This window comes from Tupaia chinensis, unplaced genomic scaffold, assembly GCF_000334495.1.
Source record: "Tupaia chinensis unplaced genomic scaffold, TupChi_1.0 Scaffold000192_1, whole genome shotgun sequence".
NCBI classification, from domain to species: domain Eukaryota; kingdom Metazoa; phylum Chordata; class Mammalia; order Scandentia; family Tupaiidae; genus Tupaia; species Tupaia belangeri.
The window spans coordinates 1,760,405-1,772,046 of NW_006159667.1; the positions used below are offsets into that span (position 1 = coordinate 1,760,405).

Here is an 11,642-nt window from a genome sequence, read left to right on the forward strand (position 1 = left end):
TGTGCTTTTTCATTGTAAAATGTAATTAGCAGTTGTAAAAAAAGGCTTATTAATCTTATAGGGAATCATTATGGTTGTTTACATGTAAATTCTTTCATGTTCATGGATTGCTCATCTTTGATTTTAAATAAACAGGTTAGAAGTCAAATGCCACTAAAAATTTGATTAAAATCAGTATACTCCTTTTTAAAACAGGGGCATTAGTTACTTTGTTTTCCAAAAGAAAACCTGACTTAATTGGCCTAAATTTAGGGTTGGAATTTTCAACAACCAAATCAAAATGCATTAGTGTAGATTTTCTTCCAAAAGTATTCAAAAGCATCAAGTTATTTAAAAAAGTAATATAACGTAAAACATGGAAAATCTGTACAGTCATCTATAAGTGTATTTAAAGTGTCCAATGATCAATGATTGATGTTGTGTGGGCCATGGAGCTTCTTTGCTCTACATTCACTTTCTCTTTTGCCCTGCTTGCTGCTCTGTGCAGACAGAACATCAACGGTTTCTCTTGTTCCCCTGCCCACTTCCAGTGGGCTGAGTCAGGGGAGACCCAGTATGAGATGTGTGCAGAAGAGGGGTCAGGATGTGATTTCCTTGTGGAGTGTCCAGGGGCAAGTGTGACTTTTCAGGAAGGTCACACCTTTTCTCCAGGTGGCTTCTCTTCACAACTACTTCTACTTTCTGTTACTGCTCCCCCTCCTGACTTTTAGGATTCAGGGGTGGCATCTATGACCCTCTGGCTCCTTCTAGATTATGGCTTCCACTGATATTCCCTATTACTGCCCTTAAAAATAGTCCTTTTTTTTTTTTGAAAGTATTTTTGCTCTAGGGCGCATGTGCTCACCAGAAAGACAGAGACAAGAGACAGAAAGCGAGAAATCACCCCCTGAAGGGGGATGCCACGCCGCAATCCCTTCTCCTTCTTTCTCCTCTCGGGATCTTGCGCACACTCACACACACGCCTGCTGTGAGTTTAATCTACTGGGTCTAGGACTCGAACCATGGTTGACTATGTGGGAGTCCAGAGGCACAGCCATTTGCTAATTGCTGGTCCCAAGAATAGTCCTTTAATTTAGCCTTGTCAAGTTACTCAAATTTGAGTGTAGTATTTGTTTTCTTTGCTTCTGTTACTCATGCAATACCCTTGAAAAAGGAGTGAGAGACCAGCAGTTGGCATAATGACTATGTCACTGGACTCCCATGTAGTTGACCACGGTTCAAGTCCCGGACCTGGTGGCTTAAATTCATACTGGACACGTGTGCGTGCATGCCCAAGATCCCAAGAGGAGAATGGAGGAGAAGGGATTGCATTCCCCTCTGGGGACAGTGATTTCTTGCTTTCTGTCTCTCTGTCTCTCTCTGTCTTTCTGGTGAGCACATGTGCCCTATAGCAAAAACCTCTCCAAAAAAAAAAGAGGAGAAAATGTACCTTTTACAATTCGATAAACCTCCCAAATGAGTTATCTGAAACCAACAGATGACTTTATAAGTATGAGATATATTTATACTTTTTGACATACATACAAAAATGTACTCTGTATTTTGAAGAAAGCCTATTGCTGATGACTTGATTTTCTTTTTTTAATATTTATTTATTTATTTAATTCCATTTATTATTATTATTAATTTTTAATTTGACCAGACAGAGACAGAGAGAGAGAAAAAGAGAAGGGGAAAATAAGAAAGCAAGCCACCAGGTCCAAGACTCAAACTACAGTCAGCCATGTGAGAATCCAGCACCTTTAACCACCACGCCACCTACTGGCCCCATGACTTGATTTTCTTGCTTTGTTGCTGAAAGTTCAGGTTTGCCATCAGTAGCAAACTATCTTAGAATTATTTCTCTAGGAGTGAGAATGGATTGGCCTTGTTTCTTCCTTCTCTGGTTGACTTTGTTATTGGTACAGTGTGCTTGTGAAGAGGAAGATTCTGATGAGGAGTGTGGTCTGCAACTTGGCCTTTAATGGAATTAAATTCATAACCTTAAATTTACTAACCTCATGCTCTACTTAGCTGTGTTAATAACTAACCAGGGGTCCTTTTACAAAGGTGTGTATATAAAACTACATACAAAAATGTACTCTGTATTTTGAAGAAAGCCTATTGCTGATGACTTGATTTTCTTTTTTTAATATTTATTTATTTATTTAATTCCATTTATTATTATTATTAATTTTTAATTTGACCAGACAGAGACAGAGAGAGAGAAAAAGAGAAGGGGAAAATAAGAAAGCAAGCCACCAGGTCCAAGACTCAAACTACAGTCAGCCATGTGAGAATCCAGCACCTTTAACCACCACGCCACCTACTGGCCCCATGACTTGATTTTCTTGCTTTGTTGCTGAAAGTTCAGGTTTGCCATCAGTAGCAAACTATCTTAGAATTATTTCTCTAGGAGTGAGAATGGATTGGCCTTGTTTCTTCCTTCTCTGGTTGACTTTGTTATTGGTACAGTGTGCTTGTGAAGAGGAAGATTCTGATGAGGAGTGTGGTCTGCAACTTGGCCTTTAATGGAATTAAATTCATAACCTTAAATTTACTAACCTCATGCTCTACTTAGCTGTGTTAACTAACCAGGGGTCCTTTTACAAAGGTGTGTATATAAAACTTTGCTTCATCTGAGTGAGATGGTAGAGGGACAGGATTAAAAATACAGCATAATGAAAACTGACATCTCTCTTCCTCTCCCTGAACTCCACAATTTCCTGTTTCAATGAGCTTCCTCTCTGTTTTTCAGCTAAACTCCATTATGCATCAAAACTCAAAGGCTTTTGTCCTCCTGAATCAACTTTGGGAACTCAATTGAGAAGAAAGGAAGGGACTGGATTTCATTTTTGGCACTAACTGGTACAATAGGAGGTTTAATAAATGTTTACTATGTGGGCAGGATTGTTTTGAGCAGTTCTTGATTTGGGAGGGAAATAGTGCTTCATGTTTATGTATGCAAGCTCAAAGTAGTCATCACTCTTTTTTATTATTTCACACATTGGCTCTCCATTTCTTTTCTCTTTTTATTATAATCCATTTCATTTTCATGAAGCTAACAGTGTGAAGAGAGGAAGGTCAATGCTGGTCATTGACTTCTAGCCCCTACTTCTCATTCTTAACTAATTTCTGACTACAGAAACAGGTTTACCACAAGAAAGTAGTAGTTTAAATACTAGAGAACAGTCAAGTCCAGAAAGACAATGTCAATGGCTATAATTATTGTACTTTTCTGGACTTGTGTTTTGCAGCAACAACAAATCCATCTCAAGGCCAGGTGATGGGAAGGTATTGTGATAGCAGTTGTTGCTAAGGCTACCATCACTGGAGAAGTGCTTGGGCAAGCGCTACCCCCTGAGGGAAGAACATTGCTTCAAGCTGATATTTCACTGGAGAAAACCAATGATATTATTGACTAGCACTAGGAACCTACCCACCAACCTTCTCCTCCATTAAGTTTGGCAATCGATGGACAAGGTTGTTTGCAGAGATTAAAAGAATGAACACCTTTCTGACAGGAATTGATAGTGAAGATGTGTGTGACTCTGGTATTTAATTGACTTCTGTTTGCAAATCTATACTCTGTTTCTTGTAGGGAGGCTTAAATTTGCTACAATGCTGAGGGGCTTCTTCTGAGATGTACTCTAGGTGGCTTATTGCTAGCTTTGTCAGGGAGCCTTGAATTGTTTTGGATCTTTTGAAGCCCAGAAAATAGAGAGAACAGATGTAGAACTATTGCCATTCTGAGAAGGCAAGCTTAATTTCAAGCTTAGCACGATATTTTCATATGCAAACATTGGGAAATGTTAAAAGGGCAGCTAAAATAAAATTGTAATCCACTTGGACTATCAGAGAGTATTTATTATGTCTCTAAGTCTCTGGGCTTCTCCAAAAACTCTTATTTCATTCCTTAGTCATATACAGTCAGACTCAGCAAGGCAATGTGAAGGGACATAATTTGAAGTTGATATAAACACTTTGAACCCTATGGAGAATATCCATTTTATGGAAAAAGATAATCAAGAAGAGACAAATGATTAAATAATCTGCGACTTTACCCTTTGATTAGAAATAGAATTTTTATTCTTTATTGACAAATTGAAGTCTATGGGCTGTCAAGGTGTTTGCCAAGATAGTTGTGAAGTTTTTATGACTATTTTAAGCATTTAAAAAAGTCTAATGTCAATTGTTTGCTACCTTCTGATTAGTCAACACAGTCTACCGCTGTAATAGCACTTAGTTTGAACTGGAATTTTTTCATCTCGGTTCGGTTGAAAACAGGTATCTCATGCTGACAAGAAACTTTAGCAGCTCAATTGATCTTTGGTTAATAAAGAGTATGGAAAATGGGTGACTTTTTCTTTTTAAAGTTTATTTATTTATTTATTGAGAGAGACAGGGCATCACCAGCCTATGATGCCCCTGAGCCAGCCTTTTAGCTAGGTAAGATCACTTCATGTCCCTGGACACACCCAGTGTGTTCAGGTTGATTTGGGATTTGAATTTAAGGCCTCTCATATGGTTCCTATACCACTATGGCTGGACTAGAAACAGGTGACTTTTTATTTAAATATTTTATAGAAATTTCTATAGGATACATGAAGGAAAATAGTGATTGATGGATGGATTCATTTTTACTTTAACGGATATGTATTGAGCCTATATTATGCGCTAAAGTTCATGTTACATATGTAAACAACACAGAGAATATCTAGAATCTAAATGTTAATAGAGAAACAGAATACATAAACTAATATGGGTCATGATCAGAGTAAGGAAGGGAATAAACAGAGTAATGAGGTAATAATAAGAGATGGAAAGATCATCTTAAATGGATCGGTCAGGGAAGATCTGTTTGTGGAGAATATATTTGAACTGAGGCTAAAGGATGAGAAAAGCCAGGAAAGGCTTGGGAAGACCTATGAAGTGACATGCACGTATGCAGGTGAAAAGGGACTTGGCCAAGTCAGGGTATAAAAGGAAAGCCAGTGTGATAGGGTCAGATGACCTAAGGGGAAAGGTGCTCAGATGCCAGATCAAATGAACCTGTGATAAGAGGTTTGGGTCTTATGCAAAGAGTAATGAGGGAGGAGGTGATTGAAGGGCTCTGAGCAAGATTTTTATAAGAGCTATTTTTTTTTTTAATTTAAATATCAGTTTGGTTGATGATGTAGCATGGATTTGATAAGGGCAAATATAAATAGGCAGGGCATTCAGATGGTTTTAGGAATCCAGATATCACAATAGCTTTGGGTCTTATGCAAAGAGTAATGAGGGAGGAGGTGATTGAAGGGCTCTGAGCAAGATTTTTATAAGAGCTATTTTTTTTTTTTAATTTAAATATCAGTTTGGTTGATGATGTAGCATGGATTTGATAAGGGCAAATATAAATAGGCAGGGCATTCAGATGGTTTTAGGAATCCAGATATCACAATAGCTTGTGTGAGGGCATTGGTTTTTTGCTTCACCATTGCTAGGGCATGGCCTGAGAATACTAAGAGAGCTGTAGAAATTTTGTTCAAATTCTGGCCAGCAGAAAAGGAGAGGCAAGAGAAAGGCATGCTTTACTCTTGTTAAGGGCACTGTTTTAGTTTGTTACTACATTGGTAAGCAATGAGCAACTGACAAAAATATAGGTTTATTCAACATGATTCTAGTGGTCGCAAAGTCCAAAGGCATCACAAAATGGAGGGAGGCAGAACTTTAAGCAAAACAATGTAGTGGGTCTTTATCCATGTGACCTCTGTCTGCTTCATTTCCTCTCCTTATGGACATACTAGGATTTAGTTATAGGAAGGGTGACCTTGCCCTAACCTAATCGTTAATCTCTTCTCAAAGACCTCACCTTTTGATATCATAATTAGATTAAGCTTCTACCCTCTTAATCTCATTATAATAGCCCAGTACATGAATTTTTTTATTTTTATATTTTGGGTGGGGCATATTCAAACTACAGACACTTTCTGTAAGTTATACTCATCACTGCAGGAAAGGCTGGGATCTGTAGTCTGGTTCTGAGTGGCCAAGTGCCTAGGTATAAAACTTGAGGCTCCATCTTAAAGAAGTGATAAACGCTAGAAGACAATAATCTCTGCCAGCTGCTGTTTAAACATACTCATGTGTGCATACACACATAAATAAATTTCTTTTGAAATAGATCTTTATTCTTTTGAAATAGGCCTTTATTTTTCCTTAGGTCAAATTTTTGGAATCTCTTAGAGGTTATAAGTCCAAGATTTACAGAATAGCTAGTTAAATATAGATTAAGTAATGAGTTTTATTAACTGTTGGGGAAGCACCAAATAAGTCCCCAGACACATGGCTATCTATTAACAACCAGACTGGAGGGAATTCATCATGGACCTGAGACCAAAAAAGAGCCTTCTACTCTCACATCACATCTCAACCTTGGGACCTGCTTTTGCCTGCACAGAGACTTGAAGCCTGCTTATTCAGCCAGCAGCTTAGGCTTCAGGCCTGTCTTGCATACCTGGTTGCTAGAAGAATACAGAGAGAAAAAAGTTGGACTTCCCCCTCAAGCAGGGAGGTCCACCTGATCTCCTAAGCACTCAGAGGAAAGAAGCCTAGGATGTATTAAGTCATTGGGAAAGTAATGATGTGTTCTTCTATGCAACGGTACATCTTGACTTTCCTGATGACGCAATATATGACGCAAAGAATGAAGGAACAGCCTGTTATTCAGTCTTTTCTAGTATATGAGGAACTCTGGCCCCCAGTTTAGTTATTACTCCCTGTTGGGGAGAATAAACAAGAAGTGGAGAGCTGGATAGGAAATGTTCATTCTGAAACTGTCCTTTTTCTCTCAACCAAAATATTAATAACTATTATAAAAGTGGAAGCTAAAGCAATTTTTATGGAAGATATGATGATGAGTGCTCTGAGTTGTATAATTAATTGCCTCAAATATGCTTTATTTGGGTAATGGAAATATAGCCTTATTTTAAGCATACATCATATTCTTATGAAACCTCAGCACAAAGAAAATCAGAAATGAAGAAAAGCAAAAGACAGGTGTTTTCAAATATGCAATTTGATGCCTTAAGGAGTTGAAAGAGAATGAAAAGGCAAAAGTCACACGAGGACAGTGGTAGGTAAATCTGAAAGGGAAAGTGAATGGAGAAGGGCTAAGAGGATGGGGAGCAAAGCAATGATTGTCATTACTTCTGCAGAGACCCTGTTATAATGGGTTATAATTATGACCTGACCCTGTCAGAATTAGTCAGGTTGCTGGAACATTCAAGGGATAATGGAAGAGAGATTAACAAAGGGACTATTTGTAAGGTGTGGCCACAGTTGAAGAAACCAACAGAGGATGATAAAATGCACAGAGACCAGCAATAGGAGCCAGAGTAGAGTGTTCGCTAGAACCTGCTAACATCTTTAGCTATGGGTGAGGGCTTAGGTAGAGAAATGCCGAGTCAGTTGGGGAAGAAGACCGGGGAAAATACTCTGACTTCTGTCTTCTCCTCTCTTCCATGTTTTGTCTTCCATTGGCCAAAACCAACTGGAAATGAGAGGCAAGAAAGCCTACCTAGTATGGGCATTGGGTGCAGCCTCCTAAGATACATAGCAGGACTGGGAAGAATTGAGGAGAGCCAGAGGAGAATAGCCTGAACAATACTTAGGCCAATTACAGAGGAGGAGGCTCTATTGAATTTCTTGCCACAATTTAGTTAAGTAATTCCTTCTGAACATGCACTGAGCACTTGCTCTGTCAGGTGTTCAGATACCAAATGAGATCTTATTCTTGAGAGGATTATAAACCAGCAGACAGTCATAATTCTAATGTCAGATGACAGGGCTCTAGAAGTAAGGAACAGCTTGATACAGTTAGTGAAAGCTTCCCAGGCAAAATGGGACTTTTGAACTGGATATTGAATTATGTAGATCACCCACCAGCTGGAAGAGAGGGAGACATTCCCTACCCAGGGACTAGATGGTGGTGCATTGGTAGAACGCAGCACTTTGTGTGCTGACCCACATGGGAGGTTCTGGGTTTGAGTCCTGAGACCTCCTCAAGTGTACTGACCATATGCATGCTGGTGAGCAGGGGCTGACTGAGTGTGGGGGTGGGCCATGGTGTTGGGATCCTGTTGGGGGTGCTCTTTCTTGCTCATGGAAGAAATAAATAAATTTAACAGAAGAAGACTGCCTACACAGAGAACAGCCTAGGCAAGGGTGCAGATGCTGTCAGAGTATGGAGAAACGAGATGAGGCCAGGAAGGAGGAGAGTCTGAGGGTCTTTGTGAACCACACTGACAAGTTGGATTTTATCCTTTGAATTGCCAAGTGGCAGTTAACAAAAGTTTATAAAGATATTGTTTCTATGGCCTGCCAATGTTGTGGTTAAGGCAGCTGGGTCCCACATGGTTGACTATATAGTTCAAATCCTGAGCCTGGTGGCTTGAGAAACATGCTAGGCACACATGTGTGCATGCTCAAAATCCTGAGAGGAGAATAGAGAAGGGATTGTGGCATGGCCATCCCCCTGGGAGATAATTTCTCAGTCAGTCTGTCTCTCTCTCTGTCTCTGGTAAGTTACACACACCCTATAGTAAAACAATTTAGTTAAAAATAATAAGATACTGACTTTTTTTTTTTTTTTTTGCCATAGGACATGTGTACTCACTGGAAAAAAAAAGAAAGAAGGAAAGTAAGGACTTTTCTTCCCCCACCCCAGGGGGGATGGTCACACCACAATTTCATCTTCTCCATTATCCTCTCAGAATTTTGCACATACGCACATGTCTGGTGTGATTTTTCAAGTCACTGGATCCAGAACTTGAACTGTGGTTGGCCACAAGTCCAGTGCTTTAACCACTATACCACCGGCTGACCCCAAAATACTGCTTCTTTAAAAGGATGGAGAGAGGGACCAGTAGATGGCATAATGGTTATGTCGCTGGACACCCATGTAATCTACTGTGGTTTGAGCTTTTGACTGAGTGGCTTAAAACTCACGGCAGGCATGTGTGTGGGTGTGCCCAAAATCCTGAGAGGAGAATGGAGGAGAAGGAATTGTGACGTGGCCATTCCCCCAGGGGATGATTTCTTGCTTCCTGTCTCTTTCACTCTCTGTCTCTTCAATGAGTGCCGTGCCCTAAGCAAAAATGTCTCTTAAAAAACAAAAAGATGGAGGGAACTGGTGCTAGTGTACTGGTGTAGGATGCTTTCCTTAATACTTTATTTTCTTGGTATTTTCCTCTTACTTCCTTTCTACTCCTCTTTCTCCACCCACACTTTTGTGTTTCTTTTTCCTGTTGTTTCTTATAAATGAAATATCCAGGGTTAAGGGGGTAGTTAGGGTATATTTGATTTAGGGAAAACAAAAAATGTTCCAAGTTTTTTTTTTTTTTTTTTAAATTCCTACTTCAGTTGCCAGTAGGGGTTTAATTTGAGGACAGTGGAAATATTGGGGATGCTGACACAGAAATTAAAATGCTTAATGAGCCAATGCTTAGTGTTAACCATAATAAAATGAAAATAAGATGTGACTTCATGGTAGCTTGAAAGGTTGGTTTGAAATACTCTCAGTATATTCTGATGTGTAGCAGTGTAGGCTGCAACATAGCAAAAAATGAGTAAGTGAAAGTACAAACACGTACTCTCACATTACTTTTCTGCACATTGATCTGCAAAGGGGAAACTCTAAGACTTTGGGGAGAAAGTCCATTACTGAATTAATCAAACAACTATCTCCTATCTGCACTTTTATTTTATATACCCTTTACACCTGTTTAATTAATCCTAAACATGATGCTGACTGCTAATTAAACAGCCCTGGAAGTGACTGACTGAAGGTAGTAATTTGAGATAATTAGTTTTGGTTTCAAACACTCAATTTTCACACTTTGTGCTCATTTTTAGAAAGGGGTGGCTCATTATTACAGGCAGAGTGGGGGCTGTGCAAAGCATTTTACTGCTGGACTCTGAGGACCTAAAGTGGTGGGAGGATCATGTATCCAAATAGGACAAGGAAATGGTATGCAACGTTATAGAATTTGCTAAAGAATGCTCCCCTATCTCCTAATTCCCCCAAAACACACATCACACTCACATACACACAAAATTTCTTCCAAAGTTAAGGTCAGATTGCTAATATTAGAACATTTTATTAGAACAAGGAAATGCACATTTTATTTTATTTTTTTTTGAAGACACTTTTGCTATAGGGCACATGCACTCACCAGGAAGACAGATAGAGACAGAAAGTGAGAAATCACCCCTGGGGGCATGGCCACGCGGCAGTCCCTTCTCCTCCCTTCTCCTCAGGGTCTTGGACACGCATGCACATGATGTGCCCGGTGAAATGCACACACTTTTATCTGTGAAGTTTCATCTAGTATGGGGTGGATCTCACTGAGTCATTCATGGTCTCTTTCCCAGCTCTGCTAGAAGAAAACAAGAACAGGTGAAAAAGGTGGGAAGGGCTGGGAACCAGCGGTTAGCGTAATGGCTATGTCGCTGGACTCCCACGTAGTCGACCGCGGTTCGTGTCCCGGACCCGGTGGCTTAAAAAACTCACGCTGGGCGCGTGTGCGTGCGTGCCCAAGATCCCGAGAGGAGAATGGAGGAGAAGGGATTGCGGCGTGACCATCCCCCCGGGGGGTGATTTCTCGCTTTCTGTCTCTATGTCTCTATCTGTCTGTCTGACGAGCGGACGCGCCCTACAGTGAAAATCTCTCCAAAAAAAAAAAAAAGGTGGGAAGGGCTGAGGTTTGGCATGTGCATTGAGACTTGGGAGGAGTGCTCTTGCTGAATAGTGATGTATTACAAAGGCACAAACCTAATTGAGCAAACAGTCTGTCCGGATAAGGCCAGTGTATCTGGCAGAGAAAGTGAAGAGCAGGAAGAGTCAGGTCAGATGTTTTTCATGGTCCCACAATGTTAATAATTAAGTTAACATGGTCCCAACTAAGAGAATAGGGCCAAGGAAAATTTGGTATTAAATAGACTAGACTAAGTAATCATTATTGTAGTAGATTCAGGTTACACAGAAGCTCTGCAGCACTCTGGAGAGCTCTACACTCATGGTTCTGTTTCGCTCCTTGTATGATGAGGCTCTTATATCTGGGAAGTCCAATACCACTTCATTGGCCACCAATCTGTAGTAGAACTCTCTAGACTTAGAAAAGTAATCAAAATGTTGAGGGATTCTTGAGAAGAGTCAAGTGAAGTCAGCTGTGGTAGAAAAGCAATAGCACAATGCTCTGTGATGCTGAAACCATATGGGAAGGTTCTGGGTTCATATCCCCAGGTCTCTCTCTGCATGTTAGGCATTGGCTGAGGCTGGAGGTGTAAAGATCCTGTTGGAATTGTTTGCCTTCCTCTCTTGTGGAAGGAACAAATAAACAAAAAGAAAAAAAGAGAGTTGAAGTCAAACCCTCCATGTTGATTGGGCATCATCTGGACAGATATTAGTGGGGAGTGTTGGATCCCAGGGTATGTATCTCCGTGGAGAAAGATGGACCTGCAACTATTTTGATATTCTTTTTGAGTATTAATGTTAGCAATAGGATCTGACAGAGAGCAAAGTTAATTATTTTCATGTATAAGTCAAGCCTGCATCTTCAACCAAGCCACCTGAGTTAAGGCATCTTGGAGTCATTTTGACCTTTGAAATTTTATCCACACCG

At 40.0% G+C, this 11,642-nt stretch overlaps 1 protein-coding gene across 1 annotated transcript in view; it reads left to right on the plus strand.

The window, feature by feature from the left end:
* The window catches only part of GRM8 (glutamate metabotropic receptor 8), a 398,612-nt gene that overhangs the window by 161,510 nt on the left and 225,460 nt on the right, over nt 1-11,642 (plus strand). The window lies entirely within an intron of this gene.